Source organism: Triticum dicoccoides, chromosome 2B (assembly GCF_002162155.2).
Source record: "Triticum dicoccoides isolate Atlit2015 ecotype Zavitan chromosome 2B, WEW_v2.0, whole genome shotgun sequence".
Taxonomy (NCBI): domain Eukaryota; kingdom Viridiplantae; phylum Streptophyta; class Magnoliopsida; order Poales; family Poaceae; genus Triticum; species Triticum dicoccoides.
The window spans coordinates 162,856,493-162,882,114 of NC_041383.1; positions in this window are offsets into that span (position 1 = coordinate 162,856,493).

Below are 25,622 nucleotides of genomic sequence, written 5' to 3' on the forward strand. Positions count from 1 at the left end.
GGGTTGGATGAACAGTGAGCCGTGGGAGTGGATGAACAGGACCCATGGTGTTGCCTCTAGATGAACAGGACCCTGATTGATCGAGCCGGTTGGGGCTGGATGAACAGGACCCCATGGAGGGCTGGATGAACAGGACGACCCCGTGGAGGACTGGATGAACAGTAGACGATGGAGGGGTGCCCGTGGAGGGTTGGTTGAACAGTAGCCGGTGGAGTAGCACGCGGTGGAGGCTGGATGAATAGGAGCCCGTAGATGAACAGTCGCAGGTGGAGGCTGGAGGAGGTCGACGGTGGATGAACAGTAGCCCGTGGAGGCTGGAGGAAGTCGATGGTGGAGATGAACAATATCCCATGGAGTCCTGTTTTGCGGTACGCCACACCCCTCCCGATGAACCGGACCCCCGTTTCGACCGTAGCGCTCCAACACAAGTCAGTTTCCTCCGTTTTGTGGTACGCCACACCCCTCCCAATCAACAGGACCCCCGTTTCGACCGTAGGAGGTCCGTTTCCTCCGTTTTGCGGTACGCCAGACCCCTCCGGATGAACAGGATCCCGTATCGAACGTGGCCGGTCGAACGCAAGGCCGTTTCCTCAGTTCTGCGGTACGCTAGGCCTCGTTTCCATCGCACGTTCCGTCCAAGCCCTCCCGATGAACACGACCACGCATTCCGTTCTGACCCAGCCGGTTGGCTCCCCATGAACACGACGATGACGCTACTTCTCCGTTCCGACCCAGCCAATGTACACGAGCCCTGGTCGTACATATATATGCGCGAGTAGGCGTTCGAGACCCCGCCCGTATGTACACATACGTGGCCGTATTTCCTTTCTTGCACCCTGGCCGCTGTAGGTACGTGTACATGCTATGTGCGCGCCTCTACATCCACCAGTATATATGTACGTACACGTTCGTGACCAGAATGACAATGCTACTTACGCTTCGACCAGGTGGGTCCCGACTGTCAGGCACTTCCTTGCGTGCGAAGATATAGCTGGTGGGTCCCAGCAGTCAGGGGGGCGAATCGTTTTTTTTGGACGCACTTCCTTGGGTGCAAAGATGTAGCTCGTGGGTCCCAGCAGTCAGGGGGAAATGTTTTTTTTCATGAAATACGGTGGCTCGTCCAGTGGGTCCCCGCTGTAAGGTGGAGGAATAATTATTTTCCACGTAATAAAGAGGCACTTCCTTGCTGCGGCCGTGGACCCGGCTGTTAGCCTCTCCATGTACAGTCCACGTTCGGTGGAAGTCGTTCCTTGACCATGTTGACCACGCCGCGCCGAGAACACCAAGGCGGTGGACGAAGGCGACGCCTAGGAAGGGGACAACAGGGAGCCGGGGAAGACGCGGCAGTGGAAGCCCGCGCGGAGAGGAGTACGAGGGTTCACTGGTTCGGCTGCGGTGTGAGGATGTCGTCGCCGCAGGGCCTGGCCAGCCGTGGGAATAGTAGGGGCGGTGAGGCCTCCGCGTAAGCACATTCAGCCATGGGAGGCAGGAGCATGCGGCATGACCGGCACTGCTTTGGGCGGCTGGAGCAAGAAGACCAGAGGTTGAAGAAGCACTACGACCGTTGGATGGACATCGTACGGTCACTGGAGCTAGAATCGTTATATTGACTAAGTTGACAAAACCCTCCATCCCCGTCAACTTAGTAGGCCCACAAGTCAGCCTCCCACGAAGGCGGGTCCCAACTAGCAGGGGGTATTCATTTTTTTGTGCGTAATAAGGAGGCACTTCCAGTGGGTCCGAGCTGACAGCAGGGGGGACGTTTTTTTCGCGAAATACGGTGGCCCATCGGGTGGGTCCCAGCAGTCAGGGGCAAACGTTTTTTTCGCGAAATACAGGTGGCCCATCCGGTGGGTCCCTGCTGTCAGGTGGAGGAATAATTATTTTCCGCGTAATAAGGAGGCACTCCCTTGCGGCTGCTGTGGACCCACTTGTCAGCCTCTCCACGTACAGTATTCTTCCGATGGAATTCGGTCTTTGACCACATTGACCACGCCGCGCCGAGAACACCATGGTGGTGGACGACAGCAAGGCCTAGGAAGGGGACGACACGGAGCCGGGGAAGACGCGGCAGTGGATGCCCACGCGGAGAGGAGTATGAGGGTTCACTGGTTCGGCTGCGCTGCCGTCGCCGCAGAATAACAGGGGGTGTGGGTGAGTGGAGTTGAGGGATGGCCTAGCCAGCGGTGGGAGTAGTATGGGGGCGGTGAGGCCTTCGCGGCAGCACAGCCGGCCACAGGAGGTAGGAGCAGGCGGCACGACCGGTGCTGCTTTGGGCGGCTGGAGCAAGAAGACCAGAGGTTGAAGAAGCACTACGGCCGTTGGATGGACATCGTACGGTCAGTCGAGCTAGAATCGCGCATATTAACTAAGTTGACAAAGCCCTTTGTCCCCATCAACTTAGTAGGCCCACTATACTGGGTCCCAGCTAGCAGGGGGAGTATTCATTTTTTTGTGCATAATAAGGAGGCACTTCCTTGCGTGCGAAGATATAGCTGGTGGGTCCGAGCTATCAGCGGCTATAATGTTTTTTCATGAAATACAGAGGCCCTTTTGGTGGGTCCCAGATGTCAGGTGGAGGAATCATTATTTTTTGCACGTAATAAGGAGGCATTTCCTTGCGTGCTGCCGTCGACCCAGCTGTCAGATGCATGTCGGTTGTTGACCACGTTGACCACGCCACGCCGAGTGCACCAGGGCGGTGGATGACGGCGAGGCCTAGGAAGGGAACGACACGGAGGCAGGGAAGACTCGGCAGTTGTTTCCCACGTGGACGGGAGTACGACTGTACGAGGGTTTACTGGTTCGTCTGCCGTCGCTGGAGAATAACAGCAGGTGTGGGACTGTGGTTGAGTAGAGGGATGGCTAGGCCAACGATGGGAGTACGGTGGGGCGGTGAGGCCTGCGCGGCAGCACAGCCAGCCACGAGGAGGAGGGAGCAGGCAGTCCCGCCGGTGCTTGTTTGAGCGGCTGGAGCAGGAAGAGCAGAGATTGAAGAAGCACGACGGTCGTTGGATGGACATCCAATAGTATACAGGCCATCTGTGGAAAGCCTCAAATCTGTGGAAAATAGCTTATAGCCCATCTGCCATTATTTCAAATAATTTACAGCCCATTTGCTAACTCTTACGGGTTTTTTTGGAGCCCATATTCTTTTTGTTAGCATTACAGCCCATATTGTGGCCACGGTTAAAAAATTATACGAAATTTTGCATATGTCGGTGCAGTCTGAACTATTTTTAATCCCGAAATTTTGAGTCACATTCAGACTGATTTTAAAAATAAATGTATATCAATATAAAATCCAATAAATTGTCCATGCATAAAAATCAATGCAATTTAAAATGTCGAAATGAAAAAAAAGATATTTGAAACTAATTGCTGGTTTGATGTGTTTTAAAAATGTACAGCCCATTTCTCATTACTAATAGGCCATTTTCTTGGCCAGCCGAATGAAGCTCTCCTCGTCTTGAAAGATTTGCAGCCCAACAGGCCTGGTAAAGCGACTTACTTGACAAATCACAAAAAAACTTGGCTAGCCATTTTCAGAAAGAAAAAAAAACTACTGGGCTGGTCTGTGGTAAACATAAAAGAAAAGGCTGTCTAGACAGGCCAGAGTGTCCCGCACAGCCCAGTTGACACCCTGCTTCCATCTCAAAAACAAATTAGATAAATGCCACTCCAATTATGGCAATTCATAAAAATGACACTGCAATTTCCAAACTTTGAAAAATGCCACTGCAATTTTTGCAAACTTTGAAAAACGCCACTGCAGTTTGCAAACTTTGAAAAACGCCACTCTAGACTTCGAAAAATGCCACTAGAAATGGCATGAAATGGCATTTTGCAAAGTTTGGAAATTGCAGTGGCATTTCTCGGATACACCAGATTTGGAGTGGCATTTATCAAATTAACCCAAAACAAAAATAACTGGAGGAGCTGTTGGGTCCCTGGTGTCAGCCGCTCGTTGTGCAACTCTCTCGTTTATTGACTATGTTCACAATCGCATGGGACCCAGATGTCAGAAATCCACTAGGAAGAGCCATTTTTTTATTTGCTTGAAATAAGGAGGCACTTGCTTGCGTACTGCCATGAACTTGGCGTGTCCCTACTGTCATCCTCTCCACGTACAATCTTCTCCTGATTGTGTACGCGTCAACTTGCTAGGCCCACCAGTCAGCCTCTAAACCCGTGGAGGACAAATACAACCCATTTAAAAAATAACAGCCCATTCCATACGTTCAAACGGAAAGTTCAACATTCAGAGCAAAGTAACAGGTCTGATCCACATATAGAGTACTGAACTTCCATGTTGACAACCATCATAGCCAAGTTAACTATCTACTCCCACTAATACTCTAGTAGCGTACAAGACTAACTTACTCTTAGCTAACTAGACGATGCCGACCGCCATCTGTGGTACACGCTAAACGCTGGCACCGGCGTCCTGCGCCTCGCCTCGGACTTGCAAGAGGTGTGATAGGGCACGTTGCTCACGCGCGTTGGCCCTTTCCATGCCGGCGTGGTCCACCGAAGCTTCGGCTTCCAAGCGGGAAACCCACTTGACGAGCTAGTAGTAAAAATCAGCATCACGAACGCGTGCGTGCCCAACAACCTCCAGGGCTATTTGCCGGGCGCCACCTTCCACGTAGTAGGCCCAGTTGCAGGTGCTCTGCTCGCGACTCAGAGCGTCGGTGCGCTGCCGCTCCATGTCCCGCTGGCGGCGCAAATCGGCGATACACTGCTCCACCGCCAAGCGGTCGCGCTCCAACAACTCCTTCTCCTCAGCCATGCGGTCGCGCTCCAACAACTCCACGATCTCCGCATTGCCATCTAAAGACAGATAGAATGCCTCCTCCATCCGTCTGCCTTCCGGTGAAAAACCGAACACTAGTTCCGGCGGTGACCGCCTCCGGCGTCGCCTACCGCGGACGGGCAGGGGCATGGCGGATGTGGCGAGCGACTTCGGGCCGGTGGGGGCTTATGAGGATATGGCGAGTTGGGTCACGGTGGCACCGGAGAAGGCCGGGATACAATACTTATAGGGGGAAGGTAGCGCGACGGTCATCGGAATTCAATGCATAATGGCTAAGCGCGCCAGCTTGCCGTGGAAAATTAGAGAAACTGAAATTTTGACTGTGCTGTCCCGTCCCGTCTGGGTCGCACGCCGGCATGGCGGTCAAACGAGTGCACTCGAATCATCTCCCTCCTTGTCAATAATGATTCCACGGATTTAAAAAGCCCGCAACAATTAAAGCGTATCTTTTTTCGCATCAGTTAGCTGCCTTAATTACGGCCGGCTGCATGCAGGCACTCAGAATTGCTCGCAGGCAGTACGCGAAGCAGCATGCAACGAGTTGCAGCCGAGGGCACGCATGTAGCCTCTTAAATCGCTGGAATTAATTAGGCTTAAACTTCTGCATGCCGTTAATTATTGCATGCCTTGGTCTTGCTGCTTTTCTCACGGGACTAATAAACCCGGACGGAGGGAGTACCTTGGTTGGTGAGAGGTTTGCATTAGGCCCTGCAAACCGGAAAGGAGGTACTAGTACGTGCGTGATCCGCTATTTATTCGTGTAGGATCGAGTAGGTCGTTTCTTGAATTGAGCCCTGCAAACCGGAAAGGAGGTAGTACGTGCGTGATCCGCTATTTATCCGTGTAGGATCGATAATGTAGCTTGTTAGTTTCTCAGAGGTAGGCATTTTTATCCGTGTAGGATCGATAGTGTAGCTTGTCAGTTTCTTCAGAGGTAGGCATTTTTATTCAAAAAACTGCCACTTCGCATCTTCTGTCACAAATAAAACTGCCAGGAGCGCATTTGTAGGCTAGCTAGTGATCGAGCAGTAACCTGTAAACACTGAGCGAACAGAAATAAGTAACTGTTAATGCATCTCAATGATTCACAGATCATATACAAATATGTAGCTCCAAAAGCAAACATCAGCCACTTCGGATCTTGCCTCGCAACTAAAACTAACTAGTATGATTCCCATACATAAGATCAACATGTTAAGGCATCTCAATGATTCACAGATCATATACAAATATGTAACTCCAAAAGCAAAGATCTAGAAAAAACATCTGTTCTTCCTACTAACATGGATGCTTCTCTTGGCCAACATTCAGTACAGACTAGAAGACAAATTTGTTTGTGAAGTCTACAATTCCTCTTGCAAACATAAGTGGTTTCACCAACAGCTAGAACCATGAGAATGAACCACACATGATGGAGGAACATCCACTACAATATTATTTGGTCTTCTCTCGATCACACCGCGAGACTACTTTCGGAATACAAACTTTAACTTAGCCAAAATGATGTCCATTGTATAATCAGACCAAAGCAATGAAGCACCTAGTGTTGGCCAGTAAATAGTACAGTACTACTTTTCTGCAGTCCATGAAGTGACTATCCAATCTTTGTGTCTATTTTCAAATGGCACTCCATGTAGTGACTATACTATTCTCTTGTCCAGTTGAACCAAAATTGAGGACACTTTGTTTGTTTGCCAAATAGCAACGGGCAGACATCTCTGTCTGCAGAAATATCAAGCAGCTAGTAAACATATACCACACCATGTATTTTCGGTTTAAACATGTCTCTTCCGCTTAGCGTCTGTCATGTTTTGCACTGGACAATCTGATACAGTTATGTTTTGCACTGGACAATTTCATACTGAATTGATTTGCTGGTTCAGAGCAGAAATATAGCGCCTATTCTTCATCAGACCAAGGATATTCATGTTCGCAGTGATGGAAGAGGTGAAATCGATACAACCGAAATTGAGCATCCAACCATTGAATCTTGTCCTGCACCTCCAATGTAGGTCCACCCTACCAATAAATTCACATGCAAACCGCTAGTATTACTATCTAATGACAGTACAAAAAGAGTAGCAAGATAGTAGCAAACCATGTACCTTTGTCATGAACAGCTCATAGTGCCACCAATTGGATATAAAGGTTTGGAAAAAAACATGCTTTAATGTTGAACCAGTTGGACTTTTTGTGCAGTTCCACTATAATCGAGCATCCCTGTTTGCATAGATATTGAAAGTGTGATTACTATAAAAGTGGCACTAGTTGAAGCATAGACTCACAAATATAAGCATTCCAATTTCTTAATGGGAAAAGGTAGCAAGACTGTTTCTAACCACCTGTTTGAAGGAATAAATAAAGCAACAACGGCTGATGTCAGGAAGGCATACATAGTTTTTTCTGAAAAACTGAGCCATTCCTGACCTTTCCTCTTCTTTTAAGCAAAATTTGTGCAGTTCTACTAAAATAAAATGCCATCACCGCCTTGACAATTCAGTTACACTGTACAAAAGGAAATGACTTAACATTACATCATGATGTCAGGTATGTACCTCCAAGGTAAATATCATTTCGAACTCGGGGGGACCTTAAAAATTGCTATCCCAATCTTGATAATTAATCAAACATAAAAACTTGATCGAACAAATCAAGAGAACAGCCGGAGGAGGAAGTGCCCACTATTGACCTTTCCTCTTCTCTTCATAATTATTTGTTCAGTTTAACCAAAATAAAATGACATCAGCGCCTTGGCATTTTGGTGACACTGTACAAAAAAATTAACTTATCTCATGAAAGTGAGGTATGTAATCTATAAGCATTAACAATGCAAAAATCTGAAGGTAGTAACAAGTTTCATCGTTGGTATACTGGTGGTGCAACAGCATTAGAATGCCTTAGCTGAAAAATCTTTAATACATCCACAATCAACAGCTAACCCTGGAATAATTGTCACGACCGGTTTTCCAATAAAAATATTTATTGAGAAACCAATCTTTTGAGTCCAGTATGAGAGATATCCTCCTCACTGGTAGACAAATTCTTGATACAATAAGCCAGTAGTATAAAATATATTACATGGTCAAACTACGGTTGCTCAACCAAATTATTACAAGCACGCCAATAAATATACATAATGGAGGACATGACACAGTGGTGTTGAGGCATACTACTGACTCGAGGATAGGGCGGTGGTGGAGAAACACAGCGGGGAGAGAGATACAAGTCTCTAAAACGGTCATCTCATCGAGCGTCGAGGTGAGGCTCGATGAATTTATTTGGTAGCGGAAGCGGATATAATATAGTGACCAAATCCAGGGTCGTACGAGACTGACTGGGACTCCTCAAGGCGCCGGACTCGCTATCAAATTCTTCATCCAAGAGATCGCCTTCGTCAGCATCTGGCCAAATCAAGAAGCCAGTGAGTACTTTGAAAGTACTCGCAAGACAGTTCCGACATAAGATATAAATAATGCATGCATGAATGCGTCATGATTAATTCACCAATGTACATTCAAAAATTATTATAACAAGGTAAGTAAAAGGGAAACGGCGATAGTCCGCCTGAAATCCCACAAAACATAAATGAAGACCGATCGGGTGTCTGAAGTGACGCCTCGAAAGGTGAACAAATAAATATAAGGAAATGATGCCACAGTCGGGCATCTTAGCGACACAACATAAAGGGCTTTAAAAGAAATGCCACAGTCGAACGTCGGAGCGACATCACAGAAAGGGCTTTAAAAGAAATACCACAGTCGGGCGTCTTAGCGACACCACATAGAGGGCTTTAAAAGAAATGCCACAGTCGGACGTCGGGGCGACATCACAGAAAGGGCTTTAAAAGAAATACCACAGTCGGGCGTCTTAGCGACACCACATAAAGGGCTTTAAAAGAAATGCCACAGTCGGACGTCGGGGCGACATCACAGAAAGGGCTTTAAAAGAAATACCACAGTCGGGCGTCTTAGCGACACCACATAAAGGGCTTTAAAAGGAATGCCACAGTCGGACGTCGGGGCGACATCACAGAAAGGGCTTTAAAAGAAATACCACAGTCGGGCGTCTTAGCGACACCACATAAAGGGCTTTAAAAGAAATGCCACAGTCGGACGTCGGGGCGACATCACAGAAAGGGCTTTAAAAGAGATGCCACAGTCGGGCGTCTTAGCGACACCACATAAAGGCTTTTATTCACAAGGAAATAATGCTCATAATAAATATTCAATTCATGAGAATAAACGGGTTAGTCCATCCACAGGAACAATCATTTAACCGGACTTAGCACTCATGCGGTTCACCGGAGTCTCTGTCATCAAAACTGACATTTGGTCAAGGTAAGTTAATATCGAACTTCGACATGGAATAGATGATTCGAAGGAATATATGACTCTGCAGAGTTTGTACAAAAATTTTCCCACAGCCAACGGATTTCCGTAGTCACGAAGGACTGGTTCCGTTTACGGTATTTCGGAAGAAAACACAGCTAACCAGTACACACCCATCCTACCTCTCGATGCTAGGAATCACCCTAGACATCGTCCAAGACAAACTTTTGAGACGGGGAGATCACAATCTCGAATAGCATGGGATCAAATTTATATACGCGCGCTCTAAGGGGTGCCCCCCTCTCGGTCCCAACCGGAAACACCCATGCCCCCTGACCGGATGACTGGCTTTAATCCAGGGCCATGGAACCATCATCACGGCCTCTCCTTTTTGGTGTGTACCAGGAAAGCGGTTTACAACTTACTAAGCCATATTCCTTGCGGAAAACATGTGGTAGTACAAGGAAGGAAGAATGGAAGGAACTGGAATGATACGAGTTGACATTGAAGTCACATAGTCTGGCATAAGCCTGGCATGCAACAACACTGCCATCTTACCCATCCTCATGCCAACACATGGCCATGCATACTCACATCCATCCACTCATGGATTTTCGAAACTCACTTGCCTCATTGTCTCAGGTAACAGGACATTCGTCGGTATGTTCATCAACATGCCATAAACTACTTAATGCAAACATGCCAAAACAATCATCATATCAAAAGTTCAAACATGCTTGCCTGGTTCGGAGTAGTCGGAGCCTAGTTCGGTGAAGTTCGCGGCTCCGTCACCTCCTTCGGTATCTACGGTGTAAAGAAAATATATGCGCTATCGTAAATACCAAGAGGTACACAAAAAGTATTCCAAATACTTTTCAAATAAATCTGATAAAAACTAGACAAAATTTTAAAGAGGACAGAAAAAGAATCGATCAAAAATACTTTTCTGTTTAAAAGTTATAAAGGTTTTTGTCCAGGGACTCATCTGTAATGAAACAGAAGATTTCCAGGGGCTAGCTTATAAAAACAGAAAACGTTCCAGTCTTGAATACGCCAGCCCAGAGGGGAAAGCGTATTTTGCCCGAAGGCGTTTTCAGAAAACGATTCGTTTAAAAGGATCTGAGAGGCTGGCGAGCGGGTCCCACTCGTCAGGTTTAAACTTTCAAACGGGGGACAAAGCTCGTCGGCGCCCGAGAGCCGCGGTGGTCGCCGGCGGCGATCCATGGCAAGGCAGGAAGATCGGAGGGTACCTCCATGTTCAGGGCGCCCTTCCGCGTCAGTTGATGGTGGTGGTGGCGGTCGGCGAGCACCACGTCGACGGCGAGCCTTGCTCCGGCGGACGACGGTTCGGGTGGTCGAGGGTCTCGTCGGATGGAGCTGCGAAGGCCAAATTGATGAGGGGTTAGACTTCTGGTAGCTAGAGGGGGTAACTGACGGGGTTTGGGCGCCGGCGACGGCCTCACCGGAGCGAATCGAGGTGGAACGGGGCGGCCGGAGTTGGGGGAGGAGACCTGCTCGAGGTCCTCCTGGTGGCTTGGCAGGGTCTTGGAGAGGTGCAGTGAGGGTGTGGGGGTCGTGAGCGAGCTCGGGGTCCTTTTTATTGGCGATCCGAGGCGGTGGCCGTGAACGGGGATCTCCGGTGAAGGTTACGGCGGTGCAGTGCTTGGTCGGGGGAGATTAGGGAGTTGGGCATCATCGTGGAGGTTTACCGGTTCCATTCAGACGCTAACCTCAGCGGGATTCGGTTGTTTAGGGGGAGCTTGACGGAACGGGGCAGCGTGGGCCCGTCGGCGGCATAGAGCGTGCCCAGTGCCTGCCGGGCCACGGCGACGGTGCAACGGGGTGTGCTGGCATGCATGAGGCCACGCGGAGCTACCAGGAGGATTGGGCAGCGCCGAACGGCGTTGAGCCGCCGTTCTGCTCTCTGTCGGCCGCTACGGTGGTTCGGCCGCCGCAAGACACGCCGGCGCAGGCGGGCCAGGGCGCCGCCGACGCCGGGAAGGCGCCAAGCGCACGTGTGGTGCTCCAGACAGGAGGAAGAGGCGGCGAGGAACGTGCCAAGGGCACTGTCTACGCGTGATAGAAACTGACGAACGAAAACGAGACTGAATCTGAATATTCCTGAAAATGAACAGCAACAGCGCAAGCAAGGTGTTCGACAGAATGAATTTGGTCTTTGGGGATTTTTCCTTGAGCTGATTTTTGGTGGAGTGGCTACTCATTGCTCCAGTAGGCTGCCTGAATTTTGGTGGAATTTTTGAAGAAGTGTAGATATGAATTTCACCTAATTTGGCAAATCTGGTCCAAACTTGCAGAGACTGAAATTTGAAAATTTTGAAAAGAGGAGGAGTGGATCAAGATGGTTCTGGGTTGTGGGTACAAAGGACCATCCAGGAGAGTTGGTTTGAGGTCAAAACTCAAATGCAAAAGGGTACTTGCTTTGAAAATCTCTCAGGCTCCAAATAATTTGCAGAAAAGATTTGAGGGGAAAGAAAATTAGAATAAAATCCAAAACTTGCTTGGATTAGTTGGGACAGAGAACTTAGGTTGATTACAAGGAGGAGGGGAGGTTTTGGAGGGGTTTTACCACATGGGCAAAATACAAAGTCTTGGGTGGTTTCCAAGATATGAAAATCCCAAATTTTCATAGAGTTTCTTTTTAAAAGAAAAAAAAAGATTAAACTCCCAAAATAAATTTGAGAGGGAACCAACAGAGAAGAAGTTTCAACAGATCAAACACCATAGTTTGAAGAAAAATAAAATCCTTGCCAAAGAAAAGGAAGTTTTTAAGAGGAAGATTTTCTGGAAAATTTTAAATGGCCTCTTTTCAAAAACCACAAAGTTTTTGCTGAAAACCAAATTAAAATTTGGGAGTGTCACAACACCTACCCCCTTAGGAAAAATCTCGTCCCCGAGATTCCAGCTGATCCTTAAATAAGTATGGATGTTCTGTCCGAAGAAAATCCTCTCTTTCCCAAGTTGCTTCGCTTTCGGTGTGGTTGCTCCACTGAACTCTGAAAAAGTTGATGGTCTTCTGTCGGGTTCTCCTTTCAGACTCCTCTAATATTTTTACTGGGCGTTCCCGATAAGTGAGGTCTGGCTGCATGTCAATGTTCTCATGGAATACTTGTTTCTCTGGTTTGCTTACGCACTTCCTTAATTGAGAGACGTGGAACACGTCATGAATGTCGGACAAGTCTTCGGGTAAGTCTAGCTGGTAGGCTACAGTGCCTCTTCGTGCCACTATGCAGAATGGTCCAATGAATCTTGGTGCTAACTTTCCTTTAATCTTAAACCGTTGCAGTCCCCTCATAGGTGATACTCGTAGGTACACAAATTCACCGGGTTCAAAATTGACCCCACGATGTTTCTGATCGTAATAACTCTTCTGTCGGCTTTGAGCGGTCTTGAGTCGGTCCCTGATTAGCTTGACTTTATCCTCAGCTTCTTTGAGCACGTCTGGGCCGAAGATATGGCTGTCTCCGGTCTCTGACCAATTTAGTGGGGTACGACATCTCCGTCTGTATAGGGCTTCAAAAGGTGCCATTTGCAGGCTGGCCTGGTAACTGTTGTTGTATGCGAACTCGGCATATGGCAGGCTTTCTTCCCAACTGGTTCCATAGGTGAGGACACATGCTCTCAGCATGTCTTCTAAAATTTGGTTTACGCATTCAGTCTGTCCATCAGTCTGGGGATGATAGGCTGTGCTGAAGGCCAATTGAGTTCCCAGAGCCTGTTGTAAATGATCCCAGAATCTCGAGACAAATTGAGTGCCTCTGTCGGATATTATAGTCTTCGGGACTCCATGCAGACAAACTATACGGGAGAGATAAATCCTGGCAAGCTTCTGTGTGTTGTAGGTTTTCTTCACTGGAATGAAATGTGCCACCTTGGTTAATCTATCGGTGATGACCCATATGGCATCATTCCCGTGTCGTGACCGAGGTAGTCCGACAATAAAATCCATCCCTATTTCATCCCATTTCCACTCAGGTATTTTGTTTGGTTGCAGTAGTCCGGCTGGTTTTTGATGCTCAACTTTTATGCGTTGACAAGAATCGCAACATGCAACGAATGTGGCTATGTCCCTCTTCATACCGTGCCACCAAAATCTTTCCTGAATATCCTTATACATTTTGGTTCCTCCAGGGTGGATTGAATATGGAGTGGTGTGTGCTTCAGCTAGGATTTGCTGTCTGAGGTCCTCTATGTTTGGCACGCAGAGTCTGTTCCCGTACCATAATATTCCATCATCGCCTATGACAAATTCTGAGGCCTTGCCCATACTCACCTTTCTTTTAATTCCTTCAATGCTGGGGTGACCAGGCTGAGCTTCTTTAATTCTCTCCACAAGGTCGGGCTTTATTTCCAAGTTTGATATGGTGCCTCCCGCGATCATTAACAAGTTGAGTTTGGCAAATTCTTGTTGGAATTCAGGTCTCAAACTTTGCAGACTGTTTTCGTCGGAGCTGGGGTTTCGACTAAGAGCGTCGGCCACTACATTTGCTTTCCCTGGATGATAGTGGATACCAACATCATAATCCTTTACCAATTCCAACCAGCGTCGTTGCCGTAAGTTTAGTTCTGGCTGTGTGAAAATATATTTGAGACTTTTATGGTCCTTGTATATTTCACATCGATTCCCAAGTAAGAAATGCCTCCATTCCTTAAGTGCATGAATGACTGCTGCCATTTCTAAGTCATGAGTGGGATAATTTTCCTCATGCTTGCGGAGTTGTCGTGAAGCGTATGCGACAACCTTGCCTTCTTGCATCAACACGCACCCGAGACCTTTTCGGGATGCGTCACAATACACCTCAAAGTTTTTGTGTATGTCTGGCACAATTAATACCGGTGCTGTGGTTAATTTCTGTTTTAACTCTTGGAAACTTTTTTCGCACGCTTCTGTCCTTTCAAATTTCTTGTCCTTCTTTGAGCAACTGCGTCATTGGCTTGGCTAGAGTGGAGAATCCTTCAATAAATCTGCGGTAGTATCCTGCCATTCCCAAGAAACTTCGTATGTCTGTTACGCTGGCTGGTGCCTTCCAGTCAAGTATGGCCCTAACTTTCTCCGGGTCCACTGCGATACCGTCTTGGGTCAGCACGTGACCTAGAAAGCCTACTTGTCTTAGCCAAAATTCGCACTTGCTGAACTTGGCATACAATTGATGTTTCCTGAGTTCTCCTAGCACAATCCTGAGATGTTCCGCGTCCTCTTCTGGTGTTTTGGAGTATATCAGAATATCATCGATAAATACCACAACGAACTTGTCCATAAACTTCATAAATACTTTGTTCATGAGGTGAACAAAATATGCGGGGGCGTTTGTTAATCCAAAAGGCATAACTGTGAACTCATATAGTCCATATCTGGAGGTGAAGGTTGTTTTGGGGATATCTTCTGTTCGCACTTTTAATTGATGGTATCCTGACCTTAAGTCAATCTTTGAGAATACCTTGGCCTGAGCGAGCTAATCAAATAAATCATTTATTCGTGGCATCGGGTATTTGTTCTTGACTGTGACCATGTTAAGTGCTCGGTAGTCTATGCACAATCTTAGTGTTCCATCCTTCTTTTTGGCAAATAAAATTGGTGATCCCCAAGGTGAGGAGCTGGCTCGAATGTATCCCTTGTCCAGTAATTCCTTTATTTGTTTCTTCAACTCGATCAACTCGGATGGTGCCATTCTGTATGGTTTCTTGTATATGGGGGTGGTTCCTGGTGCTAGCTCAATGCTGAATTCTATTTCTCGGTCTGGTGGCATGCCTGGTAGTTCTTCGGGAAATACGTCTGGAAATTCACATACTACTGGAACCTTGCTTAACTCAGAAATGTCCACCTTATTCAATCTCGGCTGCCGGGGTATTTTTCTTTCCTTGGCTGATACTTTTATTGTCTTCCCGTGGTGGTGCGTGAGAATTACGGTCCGATCGAAACAGTCAATAAAACCTTTGTTGGTGGTTAACCAGTCCATCCCTAGGATGACATCCAGTCCTTTATTTTCCAACACAATAAGATTGGCGAAAATTTTTAATCCTTCGAACTCAATGACCACATTCTGACAGTAACTCTGAGTAACTTGCTGAATCCCAGGGGACTTGATGATCATGGATTTTTCCAAGGGAAACATCGAGAAATTATTTTGCAAAGCAAAACTTTTCGAAATGAATGAGTGAGAAGCTCCAGAATCAAACAAAACCGTTGCAGGTATTGTGTTGACAGGAAACGTACCGAGTACGATATCCAGAGCATTTTGTGCTTCTTCTTTGGTCACGTGCTTTAGATGACCCTTCTTGTGGTTGTTGTTGGGGTTGAAATTGTTGCGCTTGGGCGCTGAATTATTTCCACCATTGTTTGGCTTCGGGGTCGAGTTCCTTGGCTTGGGGCACTGTTTGGCGTAGTGCCCTTCTCCTCCACAAGCGTAGCAAGTAACGCCTGGGCGATATGTGAACTCTTTGTCCCTTGCATGGAAATTCTTGGTTGGGCGAGAGATGTTTGTTGTAGGTTTGTGTGTCCCACCTTTCTGAAAATATGTCCTGCTTCGGTGGTTGCGTGCAAGAGTAGTCTGGTCTCTTTTTCGCTTACGTAAATCCTCCAAGCTACGTCTCTCATTTTCCAGAGTAATAGCTTTGTCCACTAGTGTCTTAAAATCTGGAAAAGTGTGAACTACCAGTTGGCATTTAAGCGCGGGCGCCAGACCGTCAAGGAATTTCTCCATCTTCTTGCTTTCAGTCATACGTTCTTCATTGGCATAGCGGGACAATAGAGTAAATTGACCGTTGTATTCTGACACTGTCATGTTCCTTTGTTTGAGGTCATCGAACTCTCTCTTCTCAATTTTCATAATACTCTTGGGAATGTGTGCACCACGGAAACCTTCCTTGAAATCATCCCAGGTTATATCATTTTCGTTGGGGTGCATGTGCAGAAAATTCTCCCACCATGATGCAGCTGCTCCTGTGAGATAGTGTGGAGCATATAGTACTTTCTCGAGATCTGAACATTTTGCAATAATTAATTTTCTCTCCATATCTCGAAGCCAATCCTCGGCTTCAAGAGGCTTGTCAGTATGAGAAAATGTTTGGGGACGGGTCTTCTGTAGCTCAGATAACTTGGAATGCTGCTGATACTGTCCATGGTGATTTCCCATGTTGATGACTTGGTTCATCATTTCCCGATGTTGTTGCTGACTCTGCTCATAATGGCGGCACATTTGTGAAAGTGCCGATTCACTGCCCTGTTGGCTTGACTGTCCCTGAGTGAACTCGTTGCTGGGTTGTGTATCATAATTTTCCTCTGGTGGAGTTAGCATGGAGCGAGTCCAAGGACGAGACATTTTTCACTCTGGGGATATATTTGTAAAACCCATAAGAAAAGCGGAAAGAGTCGCAAAAACAAATCCATAAATGCATAAAGCTGGCAAATAAAATTAAATAACCAAGCTTACTTAAGAAAAACAAATCGACTTGCGCACGGAGAAGGACTGCTTAATACATATCTTACACGCGGGCGGTAATTATACAATACATCACTCAGGATATGCGTACATAATCCTGATATGTTATTTAGGCTAGTGCACTTCTCCAGATCCTACATGATGCGCAAACAGGCTACTTCTCACAACCTATGTACATATAAACATATCATACAAAGCGGTACATTACATGGTGGCTAAGCGTACTCAGGCGGAGATGTTGACAACCTCCTTTGCCCTGCCGAGGGCGAGGCGTAGCGAGGTTGGGGACTCGACTTCCTCCTCGCTAATAGGCTCCATACATGTAGTGTTGTGCAGAGTGGACGGAGCGGGTGCCAGGGGCGGAACAACACAAATAGGAGTGGGCGCGAAGGGTGGTGCAGTGCGCGCTGGAGTGGGTGCAATGACTTGGTTGAATTCTTCGGTAGAAGGTAGGCGACGAGCAGGCGTATAAGATGCTGAGGACGAGACCAAAGTTAGTGGCGGTGCGGTGGGTAGGAGCTCCCTCCTGTTGGCAGCACATCCATGAACTGAGTCCATGCGGGCAGCCACGAAGTCGTCCACCAGGTTGTCGAAGGCTGCCTCCAGGGCCCGGAGATACTCAATGAGCATCTCAAAAGCCTCGTCTCGTTCTCCTCTGGGGCAGGAGAATGCGTAGTGACAGGTGTAAGGCACATGGCATGGAAGATAACGGTAACGACGAGTCTTCATCACGGGGAGGACATCCCTGAGACGAGCTATCGCCTCGCGGGATGCCATCTGCATAGCATGCCTCTCCGTAGGCATGGCTCTTCCGAAGAACCGGAAGCAGCGTAACTCACCACGCCCTCCCTTGAACTGCACCGCGACCTGGTGCATGGTCAGACTGTCGTTGACTCGGTGCTGGCAGAGTGTGAAGACTGGGCGCACAGATGGCCCCATCACGACCTGAACGATGAAGGAAAGAAGCTTGACGAACCCATCGGGCACGTTGGCGAAGGTCTGAGACTCGCAGCTGTTGTCGGCCATCTACAAAAGTAGGCAAAAATTTTGCATGGTCAGATCATAAATTTATGTTGACTGACAGAAAATGACTACAATCAAGAAAATATGAAAAGGCTCAATCAAGCTAATAACCAATTAGCGATTGCACCTAGTGGCTTCCTACAGTCAGCCTGGCTCTGGTACCAAGATTGTCGTGACCGGTTTTCCTATAAAAATATTTATTGAGAAACCAATCTTTTGAGTCCAGTATGAGAGAAATCCTCCTCACTGGTAGACAAATTCTTGATACAATAAGCCAGTAGCATAAAATATATTACAGGGTCGAACTACGGTTGCTCAACCAAATTATTACAAGCACGCCAATAAATATACATAATGGCGGACATGACACAGTGGTGTGGAGGCATACTACTGACTCGAGGATAGGGCGGTGGTGGAGAAACACAGCGGGGAGAGAGATACAAGTCTCTAAAACTGTCATCTCATCGAGCGTCGAGGTGAGGCTCGGTGAATTTATTTGGTAGCGGAAGCGGATATAATACAGTGACCAAATCCAGGGTCGTACGAGACTGACTGGGACTCCTCTAGGCGTCGGACTCGCTATCAAATTCTTCATCCATGAGATCGCCTTCGTCAGCATCTGGCCAAATCAACAAGCCAGCGAGTACTTTGAAAGTACTTGCAAGGCAGTTCGGACGTAAGATATAACAAATGCATGCATGAATGCGTCATGATTAATTCACCAATGTACATTCAAAAATTATTATAACGAGGTAAGTAAAAGGGAAACGGCGGTAGTCCGCCTGAAATCCCACAAAACATAAATGAAGACCGATCGGGTGTCTGAAGCGACGCCTCGAAAGGTGAACAAATAAATATAAGGAAATGATGCCACAGTCGGGCGTCTTAGCGACACCACATAAAGGGCTTTAAAAGAAATGCCATAGTCGGACGTTGGGGCGACATCGCAGAAAGGGCTTTAAAAGAAATACCACAGTCGGGCGTCTTAGCGACACCACATAAAGGGCTTTAAAAGAAATGCCACAGTCCGACGTCGGGGCGACATCACAGAAAGGGCTTTAAAAGAAATACCACAGTCGGGCGTCTTAGCGACACCACATAAAGGGCTTTAAAAGGAATGCCACAGTCGGACATCGGGGCGACATCACAGAAAGGGCTTTAAAAGAAATACCACAGTCGGGCGTCTTAGCGACACCACATAAAGGGCTTTAAAAGAAATGCCACAGTCGGACGTCGGGCGACATCACAGAAAGGGCTTTAAAAGAGATGCCACAGTCGGGCGTCTTAGCGACACCACATAAAGGGCTTTTATTCACAAGGAAATAATGCTCATAATAAATATTCAATTCATGAGAATAAACGGGTTAGTCCATCCACAGGAACAATCATTTAACCGGACTTAGCACTCATGCGGTTCACCGGAGTCTCTGTCATCAAAACTGACATTTGGTCAAGGTAAGTTAATATCGAACTTGGACATGGAATAGATGATTCGAAGGAATATATGACTCTGCAGAGTTTGTACAAAATTTTTCCCACAGCCAACGGATTTCCGTAGTCACGAAGGACTAGTTCCGTTTACGGTATTTCGGAAGAAAACACAGCTAACCAGTACACACCCATCCTACCTCTCGATGCTAGGAATCACCCTAGACATCGTCCAAGACAAACTTTTGAGACGGGGAGATCACAATCTCGAATAGCATGGGATCAAATTTATATACGCGCGCTCTAAGGGGTGCCCCCCTCTCGGTCCCAACCGGAAACACCCATGCCCCCTGACCGGATGACTGGCTTTAATCCAGGGCCATGGAACCATCATCACGGCCTCTCCTTTTTGGTGTGTACCAGGAAAGCGGTTTACAACTTACTAAGCCATATTCCTTGCGGAAAACATGTGGTAGTACAAGGAAGGAAGAATGGAAGGAACTGGAATGATACGAGTTAACATTGAAGTCACATAGTCTGGCATAAGCCTGGCATGCTACAACACTGCCATCTTACCCATCCTCATGCCAACACATGGCCATGCATACTCACATCCATCCACTCATGGATTTTCGAAACTCACTTGCCTCATCGTCTCAGGTAACAGGACATTCGTCGGTATGTTCATCAACATGCCATAAACTACTTAATGCAAACATGCCAAAACAATCATCATATCAAAAGTTCAAACATGCTTGCCTGGTTCGGAGTAGTCGGAGCCTAGTTCGGTGAAGTTCGCGGCTCCGTCACCTCCTTCGGTATCTACGGTGTAAAGAAAATATATGCGCTATCGTAAATAACAAGAGGTGCACAAAAAGTATTCCAAATATTTTTCAAATAAATCTGATAAAAAACTAGACAAAATTTTAAAGAGGACAGAAAAAGAATCAATCAAAAATACTTTTCTGTTTAAAAGTTATAAAGGTTTTTGTCCAGGGACTCATCTGTAATGAAACAGAAGATTTCGAGGGGCTAGCTTATAAAAATAGAAAACGTTCCGGTCTTGAATATGCCAGCCCAGAAGGGAAAGCGTATTTTGCTCGAAGGCGTTTTCAGGAAACGATTTGTTTAAAAGGATCTGAGAGGCTGACGGGCGGGTCCCACTCGTCAGGTTTAAACTTTCAAACGGGGGACGAAGCTCGTCGGCGCCCGAGAGCCGCGATGGTCGCCGGCGGCGATCCACGGTGAGGCAGGAAGATCGGAGGGTACCTCCGTGTTCAGGGCACCCTTCCGCGTCGGTTGGTGGTGGTGGTGGCGGTCGGCGAGCACCACGTCGACGGCGAGCCTTGCTCCGGCGGACGACGGTTCGGGTGGTCGAGGGTCTCGTCTGATGGAGCTGCGAAGGCCAAATTGAGGAGGGGGTTAGACTTTTGGTAGCTAGAGGGGGTAACTGACGGGGTTTGGGTGCTGGCGACGGCCTCACCGGAGCGAATCGAGGTGGAGGCCAAGGTGGAACGGGGCGGCCGGAGTCGGGGGAGGAGACCTCCTCGAGGTCCTCCTGGTGGCTTGGCAGGGTCTTGGAGAGGTGCAGTGAGGGTGTGGGGGTCGTGAGCGAGCTCGGGGTCCTTTTTATAGGCGATCCCAGGCGGTGGCCGTGAACGGGGATCTCCGGTGAAGGTTACGGCGGCGCAGTGCTTGGTCGGGGGAGATTAGGGAGTTGGGCGTCATCGTGGAGGTTTACTAGTTCCATTCAAACGCTAACCTCAGCGGGATTCGGTTGTTTAGGGGGAGCTTGACGGAACAGGGCGGCGCGGGCCCGTCGGCGGCAGAGAGCGTGCCCAGTGCCTACCGGGCCACGGCGACGGTGCAACAGGGTGTGCTGGCGTGCATGAGGCCACGCGGAGCTACCAGGAGGATTGGGCGGCGCCGAACGGCGTTGAGCCACCGTTCTGCTCTCTGTCGGCCGCTACGGTGGTTCGGCCGCCGCAAGACACGCCGGCGCAGGCGGGCCAGGGCGCCGCCGACGCCGTGAAGGCGCCAAGCGCACGTGTGGTGCTCCAGACAGGAGGAAGAGGCGGCGAGGAACGTGCCAAGGGCACTGTCTACGCGTGATAGAAACTGACGAACGAAAACGACACTGAATCTGAATATTCCTGAAAATGAACAGCAACAGCGCAAGCAAGGTGTTCGACAGAATGAATTTGGTCTCTGGGGATTTTTCCTTGAGCTGATTTTTGGTGGAGTGGCTACTCATTGCTCCAGTAGGCTGCCTGAATTTTGGTGGAATTTTTGAAGAAGTGTAGATATGAATTTCACCAAATTTGGCAAATGTGGTCCAAACTTGCAGAGACTGAAATTTGAAAAATTTGAAAAGAGGAGGAGTGGATCAAGATGGTTCTGGGTTGTGGGTACAAAGGACCATCCAGGAGAGTTGGTTTGAGGTCAAAACTCAAATGCAAAAGGGTACTTGCTTTGAAAATCTCTCAGGCTCCAAATAATTTGCAGAAAAGATTTGAGGGGAAAGAAAATTAGAATAAAATCCAAAACTTGCTTGGATTAGTTGGGACAGAGAACTTAGGTTGATTACAAGGAGGAGGGGAGGTTTTGGAGGGGTTTTACCACATGGGAAAAATACAAAGTCATGGGTGGTTTCCAAGATATGAAAATCCCAAATTTTCATAGAGTTTCTTTTTAAAAGAAAAAAAAAGATTAAACTGCCAAAATAAATTTGAGAGGGAACCAACAGAGAAGAAGTTTCAAAAGATCAAACACCATACTTTGAAGAAAAATAAAATCCTTGCCAAAGAAAAGGAAGTTTTTAAGAGGAAGATTTTCTGGAAAATTTTAAATGGCCTCTTTTCAAAAACCACAAAGTTTTTGCTGAAAACCAAATAAATTTTTTGGAGTGTCACTATAATCCAGTGACATTAAATGGCATTGCTTAAATTTATCGGTGGCATTAGATTGAGAGCGACATTAGTTAAATGTGGCTTCACTTTAGCAGTAGCATTGCTTGACTTGACTGTTGGTGTTATACTAACAGCAAAAAAAAGTGGCAATAAGAGCATGGGAGGCCCATTCGGACAGTCGGCGCACCAGTATGATGTACCTCCACGGACGCAGAGTGGTGAGGGAGGTATGGTTGCCCAGAGCAACAAATATCCAGGCAGCATATGTGGATTACGTCCCATTTTTGTTCTCTTTAGCCACCTTTTTCCTATGTGAGGACAACAAACCGATCGACTTGGTCATTCTCTATTGCGTTGTCATGCCTTTCTACCCTTCTTCAACCAAGAGACACGAGACTTGTTCCTTAGCTACTGATTTTCCCCTTTTCAACCTAGATGCGGGTTCGATGCCTACTTTCTTGGACAGTACAGTCTCCCTTCCTTTCCTTATTCAATCCAGACATGGATTAGTCTGCATGAAGTAGGTTTTCTTTAATAGTGCAAATTATGGTTTTCGTCTGCATGGCCAGCAGAGCAGAGGATAGCAAATTGGGAAGATGGTGGAATGGAAAAGATCCACATGCAACGACGTGGCAGATGGGGCAATAGAACAAGGGTATGGTTCGAAAAGAGGTAGCATACCTGAGGGTCGGTAGGATGTGGCTTCGCTCGTGGTCGTCGTCCTCCGCACACACTATGGCAGTGAGCTTGGGGACGGAGGCCATCCCGTGCGGGCGCTAGGTCTGAGAGGACGGCCTTGTCGTCAGTGTGTGACCTCGCTCGCCGATGACGAGTGCGTCAACGCTGCATGTCCTTTTCTTCCCCGGTGGATCTGTGACCACCGGTGAGGAGGGAGAGAGGGGCCGTCTTTTTTAGATCTGGAGAGAGGGTGGTAGTGTGAGAAGCAAGTGGGCAGCCCTTGGCAAGAAAGCGCTGAAGCTCCAGCCTATATATCTTTTTATACTACTAGTACTGGAGGTGGAGTAGTGGTAGAGTAGTTTATATTTTCTCTGCGTACAGTACCAGTTAGTCGTGCTTCAAAACTGAATGGCACGCCATTAGAAAAATAAAGGTCGATAACTAATGCGACACCTCAGGCCAACGCGGCCAGATCGCATTTTGCATGAGAAATTACACACCATGTTTCGTTGACATGTGGTCCCGCTTCAACATATCAGTGAGACGACGGCGAGTAGTAGGAGTATTTCCGAACGGACGTGTAGGCCGGGGCGCCTCTTTGTGAACCATGGCAAGCTGGCAACCGTCCATCGACTCTTCGCCTTTCCCTCTCAATTTGGAACTGCTGTCGCACGCTCTTCCTCTCCCTCCTCCATTTTCCTTTAGCCATTCACCCTTTCTTCTGCCATTGTTCGATCGTCTTTTCCATGGAGGGAACAGGCCAGAAATGACCCCGTTATTATTGCTCCGATCTGAAAGATGACGTGGTGGAGGAACTCATTGATCGGTGCGACGTCATCAGCTCGGCTAGCATGGCAGGTTCGTTCAAGCTCATTCTCGACTCAACTAATTACATCATTACAAGGAACCCAAGAGTCAAGGAGCAGTTGATAATGATACGCGTAATATCACCGTGACCCTATCTTCTTTGCCGTGACCCTGATGACTGGCGCCGGCACGACGGAGGCATCGGCCTGTGCAAGTTGATGCCGCTTGATAATGATACGTATGATGTTAAGATTCCATCGCTTGAGGGCAAGGCTTGGGAAGGTGCAAATAGAGATTGGGTTGTTTACATTGGGTCCAACTGCGAGTGGGAACTTGTGAATGTGTACACTCGTGACCGGGTTCCACTTCCAAAAATCTCAGTAGACTGCCCAGAGGTTGAGCACACCGGTATTGTATGCACGTTCAAATACGATCATGGTGACTGTCTTCTATGGAAGATAGCAATTTGTCGAGTTCCCAACCGCTCTTGGAATTACAACAACTATGAAGTTGTTGCTATCTTCGACAAGCTTGTTGTCGTCCTTGGTGGTTTGACTCGATGGATATTGCTCAAAAATCAGTTTCTATACATGGATGAGTATTGTGATGCAATTCAATACGAGGGCCTTGTGTTTGCTGCCACCACTCGTGGCACTGTTTTTGCATGGAATCCTCGTAGTTTCGGTACGTTTGTCTTCCACCGTAATTATAATTGTTTCATCCACATGCATGCGGGTTAGCAAGTTTCCCTTTACTAATTAACCTTCTTCTTGTGTTTCCAAGGTCCTGTGAAAATTCCACCACCCATACTTGCAAAATTTTATAACCAAGGGGGAGATGACGATGGTGATGATCACGAGCATGAGGACGAGCAGCGCCCATATACTTTGTGGCGCCTGGCAACTAATTCTGATGGATCACCTCTTCTTGTGTGTATATAGCCCACTGATGATGTTACAGCTAAGGAAGCAGGTGTAGTCTCCCATGGTTGCACTCTCCGGACCTATTCCAACACCCGTTGCATGGTATTCGGGATGGATACTAGTGTGCTAGCGCCAAATCCTTCTCCCTGGTATAGAATTGATAGTCTTGGAAAAACTCGCTCTTCCTTGGACAAAACTATCCAATGATGGTGAAAGGCGATCCAGCTGCTGTTGACACGACGTTACTACCATTTATGAGAAGCAATTGTGTCTATACCTCAGACATTTGGGTGGTTCCCTACCCTGGTACTGATATAGTAGCCTGCTTCAGCATGGATGATCAGTCCTGCGTTGGTCTCCAGGTCGACAATGGATGGCCCGTCCCAGAGAATCACTTGTGGTTCAAAGCAAGCGTTTCCAACGTCAAGGAATGGTTGAGTTGAAGTTCATTTCGTTGCTTGTTATTTGTTGTGTGGTGAAAACTTTAGTATTTATAATGTATCCTCGTTGTCGATGTGGGTTGATGACCTGTTGTATGTAATAAAATGATATGCCTGTGATAAACTTACTAAATTTATGAATGGCTTTCGAGTCGCTTCTCTGAGTGAGTGGTGCGACGAGGCAAAAAAATATTTTCCGAATACATAATTGTACGTGCATTGCAACAGGTTATCGGATGAGGCCAATCAACAATAGTAGTACTAGTACCCTATTTGTACTAGCTTCACATGCTTCACGTGTCGGGCGGGTGTTTTTACTGTAGCCATATGTTAATGTGTTCGCTGTACGTAACCAGCACCTCGAATCCTCGATACTAGTACTACATAGTAGGAGTAAGTAGTAGGAGTAGTAGGGTGGCATAGGCTAGAACAAGCATTCACGTCCAGGAGTACGGCACACGCCACCACCACGACATCCATCTGACACCATATTATTTCTTGGAGTCCATGCTAGAGCAATCTCTTCAACCTCGTCATTTCTCTAACTTTAGCCATCGCACGGCAGGCGAGGTGGGGGTTTGCCGATAGTCGGTTTCCTTAACTGCGGTCCCACTTGTAAGGCCAACTCCAACGCACAACCCCAAACGGACCTCCGTTTTGCACGAACTCCAACTATAATTTTGACTAGAAAAGCAAGACCAAAGAAAACAAGAACCACAAGAATACATTTTACTACTCCTGTAAGTTGGATTAGTGCCTTCTCGATGCATTCATTGTTGATCTGCGGAGGCTCGATCTTGCGTGCTTCTTTCT